The 23,613-nt window shown below is 37.4% G+C and overlaps 1 long non-coding RNA gene across 2 annotated transcripts in view; it reads left to right on the top strand.

Moving 5' to 3' along the window:
• The window catches only part of LOC133645317 (uncharacterized), a 111,626-nt gene that overhangs the window by 6,009 nt on the left and 82,004 nt on the right, over positions 1–23,613 (top strand). For both annotated transcript variants that reach the window (XR_009824979.1, XR_009824978.1), the window contains exon 4: positions 1,353–1,644. This is a non-coding gene — a long non-coding RNA (uncharacterized LOC133645317). The remainder of the gene's footprint in view (positions 1–1,352; positions 1,645–23,613) is intronic.

The following is a 23,613-nucleotide window of genomic DNA, read 5'->3' as shown; positions in this document are numbered from 1 at the left end:
TCATGGGTGGGATGTGAGAGAGGGTCACTGCCTGAGGATACAGACGAGCTGTTGGCAAGTTGTCCTGGCACGTATAGACCTGTTCCTTCTACCTGAGGGCCGCAGGTGAGGAGCAGGGTGTTGTTGGTCACGCAGGATGCTGTGCACTCGCCTCAGACAGCAGGTAGTGTAGACTGTGCCCATCTCTGGAAGACTTGATTTTTTTTCAGCTGTTTTAATCACAGATTAGAGAGTCTGCTGTCATGGCACACTTATAAAAGCTCACTCTTACACTAGGAAGTGGAGTCATTCATTGCGCTTTACCTGACACATGAAACGTGACAAATACGATCGCTGAGATGAAACGGATCAGGCCCGTGAACAGGTTCTATCCGGATGAATTTGCTAAGTATACAAATGAGCTGAAATTTTTCTATGAAAGAAACTGCTGTTTTAAATGTGTCCACTAGATGTGGCAATGGCAATTCTTTGTATCTTTGTAGATGATGCTACATACAGTATGTACAAAAAAAATAAAACACATGATGTTAGTGCAACAGTCGAAGAAAATTAGCAAACTACATAAATAACATCCTGTAATTTGATTTTGATTTTTTTTTTTTTATCTTGTTAGATTGAAAATGAACACCAATGAGTTGACTGATGAACATTATCACGTCATTTATTCAGAAAGTATAAATAACGACAATTAAAGGTAGAACACTATTAACTGCAACATGTAAGTGTAAAAAAACAACATGATTTGTTTATTTTTGAGAAATTCTATTTTTAAACAAAGAAAACAATCTGAAGTTGTCTTTATTTTTAAGTTATCGTGCCGTGATTTTACCAGTCCGGCCCACTTGGGAGTAGATTTTTCTCAATGTGGCCCCCGATCTAAAATGAGTTTGACACCTCTGGCCTAGATAAATTGGTAAACATCCTCACAAATATTGATATAAAGCATTACCGTATTTTCCAGACCATAGGGCACACCGGATTATAAGGAGCACTGCCGATGAATGGTCTATTTTTGATCTTTTTTTCATATATAAGGCGCACCGGATTATAAGGCGCATTAAAGGAGTCATAATATATATATTTTTTTCTAAATGTAAAAGACTTCCTTGGGGTCTACATAACATGTAATGGTGGTTCTTTGCTCAAAATGTTGCATAGATGATGTTTTACACATCATCTTCAAGCCGCTTCCGGGTGCGCCGTTTTGTGGGCGGTCTTATTTACGTGGCTCACCTTCGGCAGCGTCTTCTCCCCGTCATCTTTGTTGTGAAGTGTCAAAAGATGGAGCTAACTGTTTTAATGACATTCAGACTTTACTTCAATCAATAACGGAGCAGCATCTCCTCATCCAGAAACAACAACACCAGAAATGTGTCCCGTGAAAAACCGTCCGACCAGAACTCTAGTAACTAAAGTTCCTTGGGTGAATAATGGTAACTCACTACACCGGTATGTTTTAGGGCTTTCATGGCGAGTTTACTGACTGAAATAAGTAATAACTTTACACTGCTTTTTATTAGAAATGGCAACAGCAGAGGATGGATGTCCCATAACAAGAAGGTGGAGAAAAAGAAGAAGCTTATCGACTACGGTGTCGGCACGGACTACAAAGGCGGACCTGCACAAATTTTCAGGTACCAGAAGGTAAGAAAAGTTTCTTTTGCATAATATTGCGAAACAAAACACCAGAAAATATGTCTTACCTTATACACACACCATAATAATACTCCTATGTTGAAGCACAGTACAATCCATCAAGCGGTGCAGTTTCATAGCTGACCAAAGTCCTACTAAAACATTTTGATAGATTTTTGAGCGCCGTGTGTAATGTTCTATATTTTCAAGGGAGCATATACAATGTTGGTGTTGTTTACTTGAGTCATATTGCGGTCTACACGAAATCAAATCAAATCAATAATGGAGCAGCATCTCCTCATCCGGAAACAACCACACCGGAAATGTGTCCCGTGAAAAACGGACTTGCTTCAGCAGCACAATTCTGGTGCTGTAGTTGTAGGAGATGTCTCAAAACGTCATCAGGAGTCCCGACTAAACCCGTAAATGTAAGAAAATGCATTTTTTAAGAAAAACATTTTTTGCTAAAATGTCGTAAGGGGGGGACCCTGTCGTAAAAATGCCAAAAAACGGACTTGCTTCAGCAGCACAATTCTGGTGCTGTAGTTGTAGGAGATGTCTCAAAACATCATCAGGAGTCCCGACTAAACCCGAAAATGGAAGAAATTAGAAGAAAATGCATATTTTACGGAAAAAAAATATTTTGCAAAATGTCGTAAAAAAAATTCAAAAAAACGGACTTGCTTCAGCAGCACAATTCTGGTGCTGTAGTTGTAGGAGATGTCTCAAAACGTCATCAGGAGTCCCGACTAAACCCGTAAATGTAAGAAAATGCATTTTTTACGAAAAACATTTTTTGCTAAAATGTCGTAAAGGGGGGACCCTGTCGTAAAAATGCCAAAAAACGCACTTGCTTCAGCAGTACAATTCTGGTGCTATAGTTGTAGGAGATGTCTCAAAACGTCATCAGGAGTCCCTACAAAACCTAAAAATGGCGTAAAATGCTTTTTTTGGGAAAACTTTTTTTTTACAAAAAAAAATTCAAAAAACAGACTTGCTTCAGCAGCACAATTCTGGTGCTGTAGTTGTAGGAGATGTCTCAAAACGTCATCAGGAGTCCCTACAAAACCTAAAAATGGCATAAAATGCTTTTTTTGGGAAAACTTTTTTTTTACAAAAAAAAATTCAAAAAACAGACGTGCTGTAGTTGTAGGAGATGTCTCAAAACCTCATCAGGAGTCCCGACTAAACCCGTAAATGTAAAAAAATGTAAGAAAATGCATTTTTTACGAAAAACATTTTTTGCTAAAATGTCGTAAGGAGGGACCCTGTCGTAAAAATTCCAAAAACCGGACTTGCTTCAGCGGCACAATTCTGGTGCTGTAGTTGTAGGAGATGTCTCAAAACGTCATCAGGAGTCCCGACTAAACCCGTAAATGTAAGAAAATGTCAGAAAATGCATTTTTTAAGAACATTTTTTTTTGCTAAAATGTCGTAAGAGGGGACCCTGTCGTAAAAATTCCAAAAAACGGACTTGCTTCAGCAGCACAATTCTGGTGCTGAAGTTGTAGGAGATGTCTCAAAACGTCATCAGGAGTCCCGACTAAACCCGAAAATGGAAGAAATTAGAAGAAAATGCATATTTTACGGAAAAAAAATATTTTGCAAAATGTCGTAAAAAAATTTCAAAAAAACGGACTTGCTTCAGCAGCACAATTCTGCTGCTGTAGTTGTAGGAGATGTCTCAAAACGTCATCAGGAGTCCCGACTAAACCCGTAAATGTAAGAAAATGTAAGAAAATGCATTTTTTACGAAAAACATTTTTTGCTAAAATGTCGTAAGGGGGGACCCTGTCGTAAAAATTCCAAAAAACCTGACTTGCTTCAGCAGCACAATTCTGGTGCTGTAGTTGTAGGAGATGTCTCAAAACGTCATCAGGAGTCCCTACAAAACCTAAAAATGGCATAAAATGCTTTTTTTGGGAAAACTTTTTTTTTACAAAAAAAAATTCAAAAAACAGACTTGCTTCAGCAGCACAATTCTGGTGCTGTAGTTGTAGGAGATGTCTCAAAACGTCATCAGGAGTCCCGACTAAACCCGTAAATGTAAGAAAATGTAAGAAAATGCATTTTTTACGAAAAATATTTTTTACTAAAATGTCGTAAGGGGGGACCCTGTCGTAAAAATGCCAAAAAACGGACTTGCTTCAGCAGTACAATTCTGGTGCTGTAGTTGTAGGAGATGTCTCAAAACGTCATCAGGAGTCCCTACAAAACCTAAAAATGGCATAAAATGCTTTTTTTGGGAAAACTTTTATTTTACAAAAAAAAATTCAAAAAACAGACTTGCTTCAGCAGCACAATTCTGGTGCTGTAGTTGTAGGAGATGTCTCAAAACGTCATCAGGAGTCCCTACAAAACCTAAAAATGGCATAAAATGCTTTTTTTGGGAAAACTTTTTTTTTACAAAAATTTTTTCCAAAAAAACGGACTTGCTTCAGCAGCACAATTCTGGTGCTGTAGTTGTAGGAGATGTCTCAAAACGTCATCAGGAGTCCCTACAAAACCTAAAATGGCATAAAATGCTTTTTTTGGGCAAACTTTTTTTTTACAAAAAAAAATTCAAAAAACAGACTTGCTTCAGCAGCACAATTCTGGTGCTGTAGTTGTAGGAGATGTCTCAAAACGTCATCAGGAGTCCCGACTAAACCCGTAAATGTAAGAAAATGCATTTTTTACGAAAAACATTTTTTGCTAAAATGTCGTAAGGGGGGACCCTGTCGTAAAAATGCCAAAAAACCGACTTGCTTCAGCAGCACAATTCTGGTGCTGTAGTTGTAGGAGATGTCTCAAAACGTCATCAGGAGTCCCGACTAAACCCGTAAATGTAAGAAAATGTAAGAAAATGCATTTTTTACGAAAAACATTTTTTGCTAAAATGTCGTAAGGGGGGACCCTGTCGTAAAAATGCCAAAAACCGACTTGCTTCAGCAGTACAATTCTGGTGCTGTAGTTGTAGGAGATGTCTCAAAACGTCATCAGGAGTCCCTACAAAACATAAAAATGGCATAAAATGCTTTTTTTGGGAAAACTTTTTTTTTTACAAAATTTTTTTCCAAAAAACGGACTTGCTTCAGCAGCACAATTCTGGTGCTGCAGTTGTAGGAGATGTCTCAAAACGTCATCAGGAGTCCCGACTAAACCCCTAAATGTAAGAAAATGTAAGAAAATGCATTTTTTAAGAAAAACATTTTTTGCTAAAATGTCGTAAGGGGGGACCCTGTCGTAAAAATTCCAAAAACTGACTTGCTTCAGCAGCACAATTCTGGTGCTGTGGTTGTAGGAGATGTCTCAAAACGTCATCAGGAGTCCCGACTAAACCCGTAAATGTAAGAAAAATGCATTTTTTAAGAAAAACATTTTTTGCTAAAATGTCGTAAGGGGGGACGCTGTCGTAAAAATTCCAAAAACGGACTTGCTTCAGCAGCACAATTCTGGTGCTGTACTTGTAGGAGATGTCTCAAAACGTCATCAGGAGTCCCGACAAAACCCGAAAATGGAAGAAATTAGAAGAAAATGCATATTTTACGGAAAAAAAATATTTTGCAAAATGTCGTAAAAAAATTCCAAAAAACGGACTTGCTTCAGCAGCACAATTCTGGTGCTGTAGTTGTAGGAGATGTCTCAAAACGTCATCAGGAGTCCCGACTAAACCCGTAAATTTAAGAAAATGTAAGAAAATGCATTTTTTAAGAAAAACATTTTTGCTAAAATGTCGTAAAAATTCCAAAAACGGACTTGCTTCAGCAGCACAATTCTGGTGCTGTAGTTGTAGGAGATGTCTCAAAACGTCATCAGGAGTCCCGACAAAACCCGAAAATGGAAGAAATTAGAAGAAAATGCATATTTTACGGGAAAAAAATATTTTGCAAAATGTCGTAAAAAAATTCCAAAAAACGGACTTGCTTCAGCAGCACAATTCTGGTGCTGTAGTTGTAGGAGATGTCTCAAAACGTCATCAGGAGTCCCGACTAAACCCGTAAATGTAAGAAAATGCATTTTTTAAGAAAAACATTTTTTGCTAAAATGTCGTAAGGGGGGACCCTGTCGTAAAAATTCCAAAAACGGACTTGCTTCAGCAGCACAATTCTGGTGCTGTAGTTGTAGAAGATGTCTCAAAACGTCATCAGGAGTCCCGACTAAACCCGTAAATGTAAGAAAATGTAAGAAAATGCATTTTTTAAGAAAAACATTTTTTGCTAAAATGTCGTAAGGGGGGACCCTGTCGTAAAAATTCCAAAAACTGACTTGCTTCAGCAGCACAATTCTGGTGCTGTAGTTGTAGGAGATTTCTTAAAACGTCATCAGGAGTCCCGACTAAACCCGAAAATGGAAGAAATTAGAAGAAAATGCATATTTTACGGAAAAAAAATATTTTGCAAAATGTCGTAAAAAAATTCCAAAAAACGGACTTGCTTCAGCAGCACAATTCTGGTGCTGTAGTTGTAGGAGATGTCTCAAAACGTCATCAGGAGTCCCGACAAAACCCGTAAATGTAAGAAAATGCATTTTTTAAGAAACATTTTTTGCTAAAATGTCGTAAGGGGGGACCCTGTCGTAAAAATTCCAAAAACGAACTTACTTCAGCAGCACAATTCTGGTGCTGTAGTTGTAGAAGATGTCTCAAAACGTCATCAGGAGTCCCGACTAAACCCGTAAATGTAAGAAAATGTAAGAAAATGCATTTTTTAAGAAAAACATTTTTTGCTAAAATGTCGTGAGGGGGGACCCTGTCGTAAAAATTCCAAAAACTGACTTGCTTCAGCAGCACAATTCTGGTGCTGTAGTTGTAGGAGATGTCTCAAAACGTCATCAGGAGTCCCGACTAAACCCGTAAATGGAAGAAATTAGAAGAAAATGAATATTTTACGGAAAAAAAATATTTTGCAAAATGTCGTAAAAAATTTCCAAAAAACGGACTTGCTTCAGCAGCACAATTCTGGTGCTGTAGTTGTAGGAGATGTCTCAAAACGTCATCAGGAGTCCCGACAAAACCCGTAAATGTAAGAAAATGTAAGAAAATGCATTTTTTAAGAAAAACATTTTTTGCTAAAATGTCATAAGGGGGGACCCTGTCGTAAAAATTCCAAAAACGAACTTACTTCAGCAGCACAATTCTGGTGCTGTAGTTGTAGAAGATGTCTCAAAACGTCATCAGGAGTCCCGACTAAACCCGTAAATTTAAGAAAATGTAAGAAAATGCATTTTTTAAGAAAAACATTTTTTGCTAAAATGTCGTAATGTCGTAATGTCGTAAAAATTCCAAAAACGGACTTGCTTCAGCAGCACAATTCTGGTGCTGTAGTTGTAGGAGATGTCTCAAAACGTCATCAGGAGTCCCGACAAAACCCGAAAATGGAAGAAATTAGAAGAAAATGCATATTTTACGGGAAAAAAATATTTTGCAAAATGTCGTAAAAAAATTCCAAAAAACGGACTTGCTTCAGCAGCACAATTCTGGTGCTGTAGTTGTAGGAGATGTCTCAAAACGTCATCAGGAGTCCCGACTAAACCCGTAAATGTAAGAAAATGCATTTTTTAAGAAAAACATTTTTTGCTAAAATGTCGTAAGGGGGGACCCTGTCGTAAAAATTCCAAAAACGGACTTGCTTCAGCAGCACAATTCTGGTGCTGTGGTTGTAGGAGATGTCTCAAAACGTCATCAGGAGTCCCGACTAAACCCGTAAATGTAAGAAAATGCATTTTTTAAGAAAAACATTTTTTGCTAAAATGTCGTAAGGGGGGACCCTGTCGTAAAAATTCCAAAAACGGACTTGCTTCAGCAGCACAATTCTGGTGCTGTAGTTGTAGGAGATGTCTCAAAACGTCATCAGGAGTCCCGACTAAATCCGTAAATGTAAGAAATTAGAAGAAAATGCATATTTTACGGAAAAAAAATATTTTGCAAAATGTCGTAAAAAAATTCCAAAAAACGGACTTGCTTCAGCAGCACAATTCTGGTGCTGTAGTTGTAGGAGATGTCTCAAAACGTCATCAGGAGTCCCGACAAAACCGTAAATGTAAGAAAATGCATTTTTTAAGAAAAACATTTTTTGCTAAAATGTCATAAGGGGGGACCCTGTCGTAAAAATTCCAAAAACAAACTTACTTCAGCAGCACAATTCTGGTGCTGTAGTTGTAGGAGATGTCTCAAAACGTCATCAGGAGTCCCGACAAAACCCGAAAATGGAAGAAATTAGAAGAAAATGCATATTTTACGGAAAAAAAATATTTTGCAAAATGTCGTAAAAAAATTCCAAAAAACGGACTTGCTTCAGCAGCACAATTCTGGTGCTGTAGTTGTAGAAGATGTCTCAAAACGTCATCAGGAGTCCCGACTAAACCCGTAAATGTAAGAAAATGTAAGAAAATGCATTTTTTAAGAAAAACATTTTTTGCTAAAATGTCCTAAGGGGGGACCCTGTCGTAAAAATTCCAAAAACTGACTTGCTTCAGCAGCACAATTCTGGTGCTGTAGTTGTAGGAGATGTCTTAAAACGTCATCAGGAGTCCCGACTAAACCCGAAAATGGAAGAAATTAGAAGAAAATGCATATTTTACGGAAAAAAAATATTTTGCAAAATGTCGTAAAAAAATTCCAAAAAACGGACTTGCTTCAGCAGCACAATTCTGGTGCTGTAGTTGTAGGAGATGTCTCAAAACGTCATCAGGAGTCCCGACAAAACCCGTAAATGTAAGAAAATGTAAGAAAATGCATTTTTTAAGAAAAACATTTTTTGCTAAAATGTCGTAAGGGGGGACCCTGTCGTAAAAATTCCAAAAACGAACTCACTTCAGCAGCACAATTCTGGTGCTGTAGTTGTAGAAGATGTCTCAAAACGTCATCAGGAGTCCCGACTAAACCCGTAAATGTAAGAAAATGTAAGAAAATGCATTTTTTAAGAAAAACATTTTTTGCTAAAATGTCGTAAGGGGGGACCCTGTCGTAAAAATTCCAAAAACTGACTTGCTTCAGCAGCACAATTCTGGTGCTGTGGTTGTAGGAGATGTCTCTAAACGTCATCAGGAGTCCCGACTAAACCCGTAAATGTAAAAAAATGCATTTTTTAAGAAAAACGTTTTTTGCTAAAATGTCGTAAGGGGGGACCCTGTCGTAAAAATTCCAAAAACGGACTTGCTTCAGCAGCACAATTCTGGTGCTGTAGTTGTAGGAGATGTCTCAAAACGTCATCAGGAGTCCCGACAAAACCCGAAAATGGAAGAAATTAGAAGAAAATGCATATTTTACGGAAAAAAAATATTTTGCAAAATGTCGTAAAAAAATTCCAAAAAACGGACTTGCTTCAGCAGCACAATTCTGGTGCTGTAGTTGTAGGAGATGTCTCAAAACGTCATCAGGAGTCCCGACTAAACCCGTAAATGTAAGAAAACGCATTTTTTAAGAAAAACATTTTTTGCTAAAATGTCGTAAGGGGGGACCCTGTCGTAAAAATTCCAAAAACGGACTTGCTTCAGCAGCACAATTCTGGGGCTGTAGTTGTAGGAGATGTCTCAAAACGTCATCAGGAGTCCCGACTAAACCCGAAAATGGAAGAAATTAGAAGAAAATGCATATTTTACGGAAAAAAAATATTTTGCAAAATGTCGTAAAAAAATTCCAAAAAACGGACTTGCTTCAGCAGCACAATTCTGGTGCTGTAGTTGTAGAAGATGTCTCAAAACGTCATCAGGAGTCCCGGCTAAACCCGTAAATGTAAGAAAATGTAAGAAAATGCATTTTTTAAGAAAAACATTTTTTGCTAAAATGTCGTAAGGGGGGACCCTGTCGTAAAAATTCCAAAAACGAACTTACTTCAGCAGCACAATTCTGGTGCTGTAGTTGTAGAAGATGTCTCAAAACGTCATCAGGAGTCCCGACTAAACCCGAAAATGGAAGAAATTAGAAGAAAATGCATATTTTACTGAAAAAAAATATTTTGCAAAATGTCGTAAAAAAATTCCAAAAAACGGACTTGCTTCAGCAGCACAATTCTGGTGCTGTAGTTGTAGGAGATGTCTCAAAACGTCATCAGGAGTCCCGACAAAACCTAAAAATGGCATAAAATGCTTTTTTTGGGAAAACTTTTTTTTTACAAAAAAAAATTCAAAAAACAGACGTGCTGTAGTTGTAGGAGATGTCTCAAAACCTCATCAGGAGTCCCGACTAAACCCGTAAATGTAAAAAAATGTAAGAAAATGCATTTTTTACGAAAAACATTTTTTGCTAAAATGTCGTAAGGAGGGACCCTGTCGTAAAAATTCCAAAAACCGGACTTGCTTCAGCGGCACAATTCTGGTGCTGTAGTTGTAGGAGATGTCTCAAAACGTCATCAGGAGTCCCGACTAAACCCGTAAATGTAAGAAAATGTCAGAAAATGCATTTTTTAAGAACATTTTTTTTTGCTAAAATGTCGTAAGAGGGGACCCTGTCGTAAAAATTCCAAAAAACGGACTTGCTTCAGCAGCACAATTCTGGTGCTGAAGTTGTAGGAGATGTCTCAAAACGTCATCAGGAGTCCCGACTAAACCCGAAAATGGAAGAAATTAGAAGAAAATGCATATTTTACGGAAAAAAAATATTTTGCAAAATGTCGTAAAAAAATTTCAAAAAAACGGACTTGCTTCAGCAGCACAATTCTGCTGCTGTAGTTGTAGGAGATGTCTCAAAACGTCATCAGGAGTCCCGACTAAACCCGTAAATGTAAGAAAATGTAAGAAAATGCATTTTTTACGAAAAACATTTTTTGCTAAAATGTCGTAAGGGGGGACCCTGTCGTAAAAATTCCAAAAAACTGACTTGCTTCAGCAGCACAATTCTGGTGCTGTAGTTGTAGGAGATGTCTCAAAACGTCATCAGGAGTCCCTACAAAACCTAAAAATGGCATAAAATGCTTTTTTTGGGAAAACTTTTTTTTTACAAAAAAAAATTCAAAAAACAGACTTGCTTCAGCAGCACAATTCTGGTGCTGTAGTTGTAGGAGATGTCTCAAAACGTCATCAGGAGTCCCGACTAAACCCGTAAATGTAAGAAAATGTAAGAAAATGCATTTTTTACGAAAAATATTTTTTACTAAAATGTCGTAAGGGGGGACCCTGTCGTAAAAATGCCAAAAAACGGACTTGCTTCAGCAGTACAATTCTGGTGCTGTAGTTGTAGGAGATGTCTCAAAACGTCATCAGGAGTCCCTACAAAACCTAAAAATGGCATAAAATGCTTTTTTTGGGAAAACTTTTATTTTACAAAAAAAAATTCAAAAAACAGACTTGCTTCAGCAGCACAATTCTGGTGCTGTAGTTGTAGGAGATGTCTCAAAACGTCATCAGGAGTCCCTACAAAACCTAAAAATGGCATAAAATGCTTTTTTTGGGAAAACTTTTTTTTTACAAAAATTTTTTCCAAAAAACGGACTTGCTTCAGCAGCACAATTCTGGTGCTGTAGTTGTAGGAGATGTCTCAAAACGTCATCAGGAGTCCCTACAAAACCTAAAAATGGCATAAAATGCTTTTTTTGGGCAAACTTTTTTTTTACAAAAAAAAATTCAAAAAACAGACTTGCTTCAGCAGCACAATTCTGGTGCTGTAGTTGTAGGAGATGTCTCAAAACGTCATCAGGAGTCCCGACTAAACCCGTAAATGTAAGAAAATGCATTTTTTACGAAAAACATTTTTTGCTAAAATGTCGTAAGGGGGGACCCTGTCGTAAAAATGCCAAAAAACCGACTTGCTTCAGCAGCACAATTCTGGTGCTGTAGTTGTAGGAGATGTCTCAAAACGTCATCAGGAGTCCCGACTAAACCCGTAAATGTAAGAAAATGTAAGAAAATGCATTTTTTACGAAAAACATTTTTTGCTAAAATGTCGTAAGGGGGGACCCTGTCGTAAAAATGCCAAAAAACCGACTTGCTTCAGCAGTACAATTCTGGTGCTGTAGTTGTAGGAGATGTCTCAAAACGTCATCAGGAGTCCCTACAAAACATAAAAATGGCATAAAATGCTTTTTTTGGGAAAACTTTTTTTTTTACAAAATTTTTTTCCAAAAAACGGACTTGCTTCAGCAGCACAATTCTGGTGCTGCAGTTGTAGGAGATGTCTCAAAACGTCATCAGGAGTCCCGACTAAACCCCTAAATGTAAGAAAATGTAAGAAAATGCATTTTTTAAGAAAAACATTTTTTGCTAAAATGTCGTAAGGGGGGACCCTGTCGTAAAAATTCCAAAAACTGACTTGCTTCAGCAGCACAATTCTGGTGCTGTGGTTGTAGGAGATGTCTCAAAACGTCATCAGGAGTCCCGACTAAACCCGTAAATGTAAGAAAAATGCATTTTTTAAGAAAAACATTTTTTGCTAAAATGTCGTAAGGGGGGACGCTGTCGTAAAAATTCCAAAAACGGACTTGCTTCAGCAGCACAATTCTGGTGCTGTACTTGTAGGAGATGTCTCAAAACGTCATCAGGAGTCCCGACAAAACCCGAAAATGGAAGAAATTAGAAGAAAATGCATATTTTACGGAAAAAAAATATTTTGCAAAATGTCGTAAAAAAATTCCAAAAAACGGACTTGCTTCAGCAGCACAATTCTGGTGCTGTAGTTGTAGGAGATGTCTCAAAACGTCATCAGGAGTCCCGACTAAACCCGTAAATTTAAGAAAATGTAAGAAAATGCATTTTTTAAGAAAAACATTTTTTGCTAAAATGTCGTAAAAATTCCAAAAACGGACTTGCTTCAGCAGCACAATTCTGGTGCTGTAGTTGTAGGAGATGTCTCAAAACGTCATCAGGAGTCCCGACAAAACCCGAAAATGGAAGAAATTAGAAGAAAATGCATATTTTACGGGAAAAAAATATTTTGCAAAATGTCGTAAAAAAATTCCAAAAAACGGACTTGCTTCAGCAGCACAATTCTGGTGCTGTAGTTGTAGGAGATGTCTCAAAACGTCATCAGGAGTCCCGACTAAACCCGTAAATGTAAGAAAATGCATTTTTTAAGAAAAACATTTTTTGCTAAAATGTCGTAAGGGGGGACCCTGTCGTAAAAATTCCAAAAACGGACTTGCTTCAGCAGCACAATTCTGGTGCTGTAGTTGTAGAAGATGTCTCAAAACGTCATCAGGAGTCCCGACTAAACCCGTAAATGTAAGAAAATGTAAGAAAATGCATTTTTTAAGAAAAACATTTTTTGCTAAAATGTCGTAAGGGGGGACCCTGTCGTAAAAATTCCAAAAACTGACTTGCTTCAGCAGCACAATTCTGGTGCTGTAGTTGTAGGAGATTTCTTAAAACGTCATCAGGAGTCCCGACTAAACCCGAAAATGGAAGAAATTAGAAGAAAATGCATATTTTACGGAAAAAAAATATTTTGCAAAATGTCGTAAAAAAATTCCAAAAAACGGACTTGCTTCAGCAGCACAATTCTGGTGCTGTAGTTGTAGGAGATGTCTCAAAACGTCATCAGGAGTCCCGACAAAACCCGTAAATGTAAGAAAATGCATTTTTTAAGAAACATTTTTTGCTAAAATGTCGTAAGGGGGGACCCTGTCGTAAAAATTCCAAAAACGAACTTACTTCAGCAGCACAATTCTGGTGCTGTAGTTGTAGAAGATGTCTCAAAACGTCATCAGGAGTCCCGACTAAACCCGTAAATGTAAGAAAATGTAAGAAAATGCATTTTTTAAGAAAAACATTTTTTGCTAAAATGTCGTGAGGGGGGACCCTGTCGTAAAAATTCCAAAAACTGACTTGCTTCAGCAGCACAATTCTGGTGCTGTAGTTGTAGGAGATGTCTCAAAACGTCATCAGGAGTCCCGACTAAACCCGTAAATGGAAGAAATTAGAAGAAAATGAATATTTTACGGAAAAAAAATATTTTGCAAAATGTCGTAAAAAATTTCCAAAAAACGGACTTGCTTCAGCAGCACAATTCTGGTGCTGTAGTTGTAGGAGATGTCTCAAAACGTCATCAGGAGTCCCGACAAAACCCGTAAATGTAAGAAAATGTAAGAAAATGCATTTTTTAAGAAAAACATTTTTTGCTAAAATGTCATAAGGGGGGACCCTGTCGTAAAAATTCCAAAAACGAACTTACTTCAGCAGCACAATTCTGGTGCTGTAGTTGTAGAAGATGTCTCAAAACGTCATCAGGAGTCCCGACTAAACCCGTAAATTTAAGAAAATGTAAGAAAATGCATTTTTTAAGAAAAACATTTTTTGCTAAAATGTCGTAATGTCGTAATGTCGTAAAAATTCCAAAAACGGACTTGCTTCAGCAGCACAATTCTGGTGCTGTAGTTGTAGGAGATGTCTCAAAACGTCATCAGGAGTCCCGACAAAACCCGAAAATGGAAGAAATTAGAAGAAAATGCATATTTTACGGGAAAAAAATATTTTGCAAAATGTCGTAAAAAAATTCCAAAAAACGGACTTGCTTCAGCAGCACAATTCTGGTGCTGTAGTTGTAGGAGATGTCTCAAAACGTCATCAGGAGTCCCGACTAAACCCGTAAATGTAAGAAAATGCATTTTTTAAGAAAAACATTTTTTGCTAAAATGTCGTAAGGGGGGACCCTGTCGTAAAAATTCCAAAAACGGACTTGCTTCAGCAGCACAATTCTGGTGCTGTGGTTGTAGGAGATGTCTCAAAACGTCATCAGGAGTCCCGACTAAACCCGTAAATGTAAGAAAATGCATTTTTTAAGAAAAACATTTTTTGCTAAAATGTCGTAAGGGGGGACCCTGTCGTAAAAATTCCAAAAACGGACTTGCTTCAGCAGCACAATTCTGGTGCTGTAGTTGTAGGAGATGTCTCAAAACGTCATCAGGAGTCCCGACTAAATCCGTAAATGTAAGAAATTAGAAGAAAATGCATATTTTACGGAAAAAAAATATTTTGCAAAATGTCGTAAAAAAATTCCAAAAAACGGACTTGCTTCAGCAGCACAATTCTGGTGCTGTAGTTGTAGGAGATGTCTCAAAACGTCATCAGGAGTCCCGACAAAACCGTAAATGTAAGAAAATGCATTTTTTAAGAAAAACATTTTTTGCTAAAATGTCATAAGGGGGGACCCTGTCGTAAAAATTCCAAAAACAAACTTACTTCAGCAGCACAATTCTGGTGCTGTAGTTGTAGGAGATGTCTCAAAACGTCATCAGGAGTCCCGACAAAACCCGAAAATGGAAGAAATTAGAAGAAAATGCATATTTTACGGAAAAAAAATATTTTGCAAAATGTCGTAAAAAAATTCCAAAAAACGGACTTGCTTCAGCAGCACAATTCTGGTGCTGTAGTTGTAGAAGATGTCTCAAAACGTCATCAGGAGTCCCGACTAAACCCGTAAATGTAAGAAAATGTAAGAAAATGCATTTTTTAAGAAAAACATTTTTTGCTAAAATGTCCTAAGGGGGGACCCTGTCGTAAAAATTCCAAAAACTGACTTGCTTCAGCAGCACAATTCTGGTGCTGTAGTTGTAGGAGATGTCTTAAAACGTCATCAGGAGTCCCGACTAAACCCGAAAATGGAAGAAATTAGAAGAAAATGCATATTTTACGGAAAAAAAATATTTTGCAAAATGTCGTAAAAAAATTCCAAAAAACGGACTTGCTTCAGCAGCACAATTCTGGTGCTGTAGTTGTAGGAGATGTCTCAAAACGTCATCAGGAGTCCCGACAAAACCCGTAAATGTAAGAAAATGTAAGAAAATGCATTTTTTAAGAAAAACATTTTTTGCTAAAATGTCGTAAGGGGGGACCCTGTCGTAAAAATTCCAAAAACGAACTCACTTCAGCAGCACAATTCTGGTGCTGTAGTTGTAGAAGATGTCTCAAAACGTCATCAGGAGTCCCGACTAAACCCGTAAATGTAAGAAAATGTAAGAAAATGCATTTTTTAAGAAAAACATTTTTTGCTAAAATGTCGTAAGGGGGGACCCTGTCGTAAAAATTCCAAAAACTGACTTGCTTCAGCAGCACAATTCTGGTGCTGTGGTTGTAGGAGATGTCTCTAAACGTCATCAGGAGTCCCGACTAAACCCGTAAATGTAAAAAAATGCATTTTTTAAGAAAAACGTTTTTTGCTAAAATGTCGTAAGGGGGGACCCTGTCGTAAAAATTCCAAAAACGGACTTGCTTCAGCAGCACAATTCTGGTGCTGTAGTTGTAGGAGATGTCTCAAAACGTCATCAGGAGTCCCGACAAAACCCGAAAATGGAAGAAATTAGAAGAAAATGCATATTTTACGGAAAAAAAATATTTTGCAAAATGTCGTAAAAAAATTCCAAAAAACGGACTTGCTTCAGCAGCACAATTCTGGTGCTGTAGTTGTAGGAGATGTCTCAAAACGTCATCAGGAGTCCCGACTAAACCCGTAAATGTAAGAAAACGCATTTTTTAAGAAAAACATTTTTTGCTAAAATGTCGTAAGGGGGGACCCTGTCGTAAAAATTCCAAAAACGGACTTGCTTCAGCAGCACAATTCTGGGGCTGTAGTTGTAGGAGATGTCTCAAAACGTCATCAGGAGTCCCGACTAAACCCGTAAATGTAAGAAATTAGAAGAAAATGCATATTTTACGGAAAAAAAATATTTTGCAAAATTTCGTAAAAAAATTCCAAAAAACGGACTTGCTTCAGCAGCACAATTCTGGTGCTGTAGTTGTAGGAGATGTCTCAAAACGTCATCAGGAGTCCCGACAAAACCCGTAAATGTAAGAAAATGTAAGAAAATGCATTTTTTAAGAAAAACATTTTTTGCTAAAATGTCATAAGGGGGGACCCTGTCGTAAAAATTCCAAAAACAAACTTACTTCAGCAGCACAATTCTGGTGCTGTAGTTGTAGGAGATGTCTCAAAACGTCATCAGGAGTCCCGACAAAACCCGAAAATGGAAGAAATTAGAAGAAAATGCATATTTTACGGAAAAAAAATATTTTGCAAAATGTCGTAAAAAAATTCCAAAAAACGGACTTGCTTCAGCAGCACAATTCTGGTGCTGTAGTTGTAGAAGATGTCTCAAAACGTCATCAGGAGTCCCGGCTAAACCCGTAAATGTAAGAAAATGTAAGAAAATGCATTTTTTAAGAAAAACATTTTTTGCTAAAATGTCGTAAGGGGGGACCCTGTCGTAAAAATTCCAAAAACGAACTTACTTCAGCAGCACAATTCTGGTGCTGTAGTTGTAGAAGATGTCTCAAAACGTCATCAGGAGTCCCGACTAAACCCGAAAATGGAAGAAATTAGAAGAAAATGCATATTTTACTGAAAAAAAATATTTTGCAAAATGTCGTAAAAAAATTCCAAAAAACGGACTTGCTTCAGCAGCACAATTCTGGTGCTGTAGTTGTAGGAGATGTCTCAAAACGTCATCAGGAGTCCCGACAAAACCCGTAAATGGAAGAAAATGTAAGAAAATGCATTTTTTAAGAAAAACATTTTTTGCTAAAATGTCATAAGGGGGGACCCTGTCGTAAAAATTCCAAAAATGAACTTACTTCAGCTGCACAATTCTGGTGTTGTAGTTGTAGAAGATGTCTCAAAACGTCATCAGGAGTCCCGACTAAACCCGTAAATGTAAGAAAATGTAAGAAAATGCATTTTTTAAGAAAAACATTTTTTGCTAAAATGTCGTAAGGGGGGACCCTGTCGTAAAAATTCCAAAAACTGACTTGCTTCAGCAGCACAATTCTGGTGCTGTGGTTGTAGAAGATGTCTCAAAACGTCATCAGGAGTCCCGACTAAACCCGTAAATGTAAGAAAATGTAAGAAAATGCATTTTTTAAGAAAAACATTTTTTGCTAAAATGTCGTAAGGGGGGACCCTGTCGTAAAAATTCCAAAAACTGACTTGCTTCAGCAGCACAATTCTGGTGCTGTAGTTGTAGGAGATGTCTTAAAACGTCATCAGGAGTCCCGACTAAACCCGAAAATGGAAGAAATTAGAAGAAAATGCATATTTTACGGAAAAAAAATATTTTGCAAAATGTCGTAAAAAAATTCCAAAAAACAGACTTGCTTCAGCAGCACAATTCTGGTGCTGTAGTTGTAGGAGATGTCTCAAAACGTCATCAGGAGTCCCGACAAAACCCGTAAATGTAAGAAAATGTAAGAAAATGCATTTTTTAAGAAAAACATTTTTTGCTAAAATGTCGTAAGGGGGGACCCTGTCGTAAAAATTCCAAAAACGAACTTACTTCAGCAGCACAATTCTGGTGCTGTAGTTGTAGAAGATGTCTCAAAACGTCATCAGGAGTCCCGACTAAACCCGTAGATGTAAGAAAATGTAAGAAAATGCATTTTTTAAGAAAAACATTTTTTGCTAAAATGTCGTAAGGGGGGACCCTGTCGTAAAAATTCCAAAAACGGACTTGCTTCAGCAGCACAATTCTGGTGCTGTAGTTGTAGGAGATGTCTCAAAACGTCATCAGGAGTCCCGACAAAACCCGAAAATGGAAGAAATTAGAAGAAAATGCATATTTTACGGAAAAAAAATATTTTGCAAAATGTCGTAAAAAAATTCCAAAAAACGGACTTGCTTCAGCAGCACAATTCTGGTGCTGTAGTTGTAGGAGATGTCTCAAAACGTCATCAGGAGTCCCGACAAAACCCGTAAATGTAAGAAAATGCATTTTTTAAGAAACATTTTTTGCTAAAATGTCGTAAGGGGGGACCCTGTCGTAAAAATTCCAAAAACGAACTTACTTCAGCAGCACAATTCTGGTGCTGTAGTTGTAGAAGATGTCTCAAAACGTCATCAGGAGTCCCGACTAAACCCGTAAATGTAAGAAAATGTAAGAAAATGCATTTTTTAAGAAAAACATTTTTTGCTAAAATGTCGTGAGGGGGGACCCTGTCGTAAAAATTCCAAAAACTGACTTGCTTCAGCAGCACAATTCTGGTGCTGTAGTTGTAGGAGATGTCTCAAAACGTCATCAGGAGTCCCGACTAAACCCGTAAATGGAAGAAATTAGAAGAAAATGAATATTTTACGGAAAAAAAATATTTTGCAAAATGTCGTAAAAAATTTCCAAAAAACGGACTTGCTTCAGCAGCACAATTCTGGTGCTGTAGTTGTAGGAGATGTCTCAAAACGTCATCAGGAGTCCCGACAAAACCCGTAAATGTAAGAAAATGTAAGAAAATGCATTTTTTAAGAAAAACATTTTTTGCTAAAATGTCATAAGGGGGGACCCTGTCGTAAAAATTCCAAAAACGAACTTACTTCAGCAGCACAATTCTGGTGCTGTAGTTGTAGAAGATGTCTCAAAACGTCATCAGGAGTCCCGACTAAACCCGTAAATTTAAGAAAATGTAAGAAAATGCATTTTTTAAGAAAAACATTTTTTGCTAAAATGTCGTAATGTCGTAATGTCGTAAAAATTCCAAAAACGGACTTGCTTCAGCAGCACAATTCTGGTGCTGTAGTTGTAGGAGATGTCTCAAAACGTCATCAGGAGTCCCGACAAAACCCGAAAATGGAAGAAATTAGAAGAAAATGCATATTTTACGGGAAAAAAATATTTTGCAAAATGTCGTAAAAAAATTCCAAAAAACGGACTTGCTTCAGCAGCACAATTCTGGTGCTGTAGTTGTAGGAGATGTCTCAAAACGTCATCAGGAGTCCCGACTAAACCCGTAAATGTAAGAAAATGCATTTTTTAAGAAAAACATTTTTTGCTAAAATGTCGTAAGGGGGGACCCTGTCGTAAAAATTCCAAAAACGGACTTGCTTCAGCAGCACAATTCTGGTGCTGTGGTTGTAGGAGATGTCTCAAAACGTCATCAGGAGTCCCGACTAAACCCGTAAATGTAAGAAAATGCATTTTTTAAGAAAAACATTTTTTGCTAAAATGTCGTAAGGGGGGACCCTGTCGTAAAAATTCCAAAAACGGACTTGCTTCAGCAGCACAATTCTGGTGCTGTAGTTGTAGGAGATGTCTCAAAACGTCATCAGGAGTCCCGACTAAATCCGTAAATGTAAGAAATTAGAAGAAAATGCATATTTTACGGAAAAAAAATATTTTGCAAAATGTCGTAAAAAAATTCCAAAAAACGGACTTGCTTCAGCAGCACAATTCTGGTGCTGTAGTTGTAGGAGATGTCTCAAAACGTCATCAGGAGTCCCGACAAAACCGTAAATGTAAGAAAATGCATTTTTTAAGAAAAACATTTTTTGCTAAAATGTCATAAGGGGGGACCCTGTCGTAAAAATTCCAAAAACAAACTTACTTCAGCAGCACAATTCTGGTGCTGTAGTTGTAGGAGATGTCTCAAAACGTCATCAGGAGTCCCGACAAAACCCGAAAATGGAAGAAATTAGAAGAAAATGCATATTTTACGGAAAAAAAATATTTTGCAAAATGTCGTAAAAAAATTCCAAAAAACGGACTTGCTTCAGCAGCACAATTCTGGTGCTGTAGTTGTAGAAGATGTCTCAAAACGTCATCAGGAGTCCCGACTAAACCCGTAAATGTAAGAAAATGTAAGAAAATGAATTTTTTAAGAAAAACATTTTTTGCTAAAATGTCCTAAGGGGGGACCCTGTCGTAAAAATTCCAAAAACTGACTTGCTTCAGCAGCACAATTCTGGTGCTGTAGTTGTAGGAGATGTCTTAAAACGTCATCAGGAGTCCCGACTAAACCCGAAAATGGAAGAAATTAGAAGAAAATGCATATTTTACGGAAAAAAAATATTTTGCAAAATGTCGTAAAAAAATTCCAAAAAACGGACTTGCTTCAGCAGCACAATTCTGGTGCTGTAGTTGTAGGAGATGTCTCAAAACGTCATCAGGAGTCCCGACAAAACCCGTAAATGTAAGAAAATGTAAGAAAATGCATTTTTTAAGAAAAACATTTTTTGCTAAAATGTCGTAAGGGGGGACCCTGTCGTAAAAATTCCAAAAACGAACTCACTTCAGCAGCACAATTCTGGTGCTGTAGTTGTAGAAGATGTCTCAAAACGTCATCAGGAGTCCCGACTAAACCCGTAAATGTAAGAAAATGTAAGAAAATGCATTTTTTAAGAAAAACATTTTTTGCTAAAATGTCGTAAGGGGGGACCCTGTCGTAAAAATTCCAAAAACTGACTTGCTTCAGCAGCACAATTCTGGTGCTGTGGTTGTAGGAGATGTCTCTAAACGTCATCAGGAGTCCCGACTAAACCCGTAAATGTAAAAAAATGCATTTTTTAAGAAAAACGTTTTTTGCTAAAATGTCGTAAGGGGGGACCCTGTCGTAAAAATTCCAAAAACGGACTTGCTTCAGCAGCACAATTCTGGTGCTGTAGTTGTAGGAGATGTCTCAAAACGTCACCAGGAGTCCCGACAAAACCCGAAAATGGAAGAAATTAGAAGAAAATGCATATTTTACGGAAAAAAAATATTTTGCAAAATGTCGTAAAAAAATTCCAAAAAACGGACTTGCTTCAGCAGCACAATTCTGGTGCTGTAGTTGTAGGAGATGTCTCAAAACGTCATCAGGAGTCCCGACTAAACCCGTAAATGTAAGAAAACGCATTTTTTAAGAAAAACATTTTTTGCTAAAATGTCGTAAGGGGGGACCCTGTCGTAAAAATTCCAAAAACGGACTTGCTTCAGCAGCACAATTCTGGGGCTGTAGTTGTAGGAGATGTCTCAAAACGTCATCAGGAGTCCCGACTAAACCCGTAAATGTAAGAAATTAGAAGAAAATGCATATTTTACGGAAAAAAAATATTTTGCAAAATTTCGTAAAAAAATTCCAAAAAACGGACTTGCTTCAGCAGCACAATTCTGGTGCTGTAGTTGTAGGAGATGTCTCAAAACGTCATCAGGAGTCCCGACAAAACCCGTAAATGTAAGAAAATGTAAGAAAATGCATTTTTTAAGAAAAACATTTTTTGCTAAAATGTCATAAGGGGGGACCCTGTCGTAAAAATTCCAAAAACAAACTTACTTCAGCAGCACAATTCTGGTGCTGTAGTTGTAGGAGATGTCTCAAAACGTCATCAGGAGTCCCGACAAAACCCGAAAATGGAAGAAATTAGAAGAAAATGCATATTTTACGGAAAAAAAATATTTTGCAAAATGTCGTAAAAAAATTCCAAAAAACGGACTTGCTTCAGCAGCACAATTCTGGTGCTGTAGTTGTAGAAGATGTCTCAAAACGTCATCAGGAGTCCCGGCTAAACCCGTAAATGTAAGAAAATGTAAGAAAATGCATTTTTTAAGAAAAACATATTTTGCTAAAATGTCGTAAGGGGGGACCCTGTCGTAAAAATTCCAAAAACGAACTTACTTCAGCAGCACAATTCTGGTGCTGTAGTTGTAGAAGATGTCTCAAAACGTCATCAGGAGTCCCGACTAAACCCGAAAATGGAAGAAATTAGAAGAAAATGCATATTTTACTGAAAAAAAATATTTTGCAAAATGCCGTAAAAAAATTCCAAAAAACGGACTTGCTTCAGCAGCACAATTCTGGTGCTGTAGTTGTAGGAGATGTCTCAAAACGTCATCAGGAGTCCCGACAAAACCCGTAAATGGAAGAAAATGTAAGAAAATGCATTTTTTAAGAAAAACATTTTTTGCTAAAATGTCATAAGGGGGGACCCTGTCGTAAAAATTCCAAAAATGAACTTACTTCAGCTGCACAATTCTGGTGCTGTAGTTGTAGAAGATGTCTCAAAACGTCATCAGGAGTCCCGACTAAACCCGTAAATGTAAGAAAATGTAAGAAAATGCATTTTTTAAGAAAAACATTTTTTGCTAAAATGTCGTAAGGGGGGACCCTGTCGTAAAAATTCCAAAAACTGACTTGCTTCAGCAGCACAATTCTGGTGCTGTGGTTGTAGAAGATGTCTCAAAACGTCATCAGGAGTCCCGACTAAACCCGTAAATGTAAGAAAATGTAAGAAAATGCATTTTTTAAGAAAAACATTTTTTGCTAAAATGTCGTAAGGGGGGACCCTGTCGTAAAAATTCCAAAAACTGACTTGCTTCAGCAGCACAATTCTGGTGCTGTAGTTGTAGGAGATGTCTTAAAACGTCATCAGGAGTCCCGACTAAACCCGAAAATGGAAGAAATTAGAAGAAAATGCATATTTTACGGAAAAAAAATATTTTGCAAAATGTCGTAAAAAAATTCCAAAAAACAGACTTGCTTCAGCAGCACAATTCTGGTGCTGTAGTTGTAGGAGATGTCTCAAAACGTCATCAGGAGTCCCGACAAAACCCGTAAATGTAAGAAAATGTAAGAAAATGCATTTTTTAAGAAAAACATTTTTTGCTAAAATGTCGTAAGGGGGGACCCTGTCGTAAAAATTCCAAAAACGAACTTACTTCAGCAGCACAATTCTGGTGCTGTAGTTGTAGAAGATGTCTCAAAACGTCATCAGGAGTCCCGACTAAACCCGTAGATGTAAGAAAATGTAAGAAAATGCATTTTTTAAGAAAAACATTTTTTGCTAAAATGTCGTAAGGGGGGACCCTGTCGTAAAAATTCCAAAAACGGACTTGCTTCAGCAGCACAATTCTGGTGCTGTAGTTGTAGGAGATGTCTCAAAACGTCATCAGGAGTCCCGACAAAACCCGAAAATGGAAGAAATTAGAAGAAAATGCATATTTCACGGAAAAAAAATATTTTGCAAAATGTCGTAAAAAAATTCCAAAAAACGGACTTGCTTCAGCAGCACAATTCTGGTGCTGTAGTTGTAGGAGATGTCTCAAAACGTCATCAGGAGTCCCGACTAAACCCGTAAATGTAAGAAAATGCATTTTTTAAGAAAAACATTTTTTGCTAAAATGTCGTAAGGGGGGACCCTGTCGTAAAAATTCCAAAAACGGACTTGCTTCAGCAGCACAATTCTGGTGCTGTGGTTGTAGGAGATGTCTCAAAACGTCATCAGGAGTCCCGACTAAACCCGTAAATGTAAGAAAATGCATTTTTTAAGAAAAACATTTTTTGCTAAAATGTCGTAAGGGGGGACCCTGTCGTAAAAATTCCAAAAACGGACTTGCTTCA

The sequence above is a fragment of the Entelurus aequoreus genome, unplaced genomic scaffold, assembly GCF_033978785.1.
Source record: "Entelurus aequoreus isolate RoL-2023_Sb unplaced genomic scaffold, RoL_Eaeq_v1.1 HiC_scaffold_37, whole genome shotgun sequence".
NCBI classification, from domain to species: domain Eukaryota; kingdom Metazoa; phylum Chordata; class Actinopteri; order Syngnathiformes; family Syngnathidae; genus Entelurus; species Entelurus aequoreus.
The sequence above is the reverse complement of the archived record's forward strand: the minus strand, read 5'-3'. Positions and strand labels throughout refer to the sequence as shown.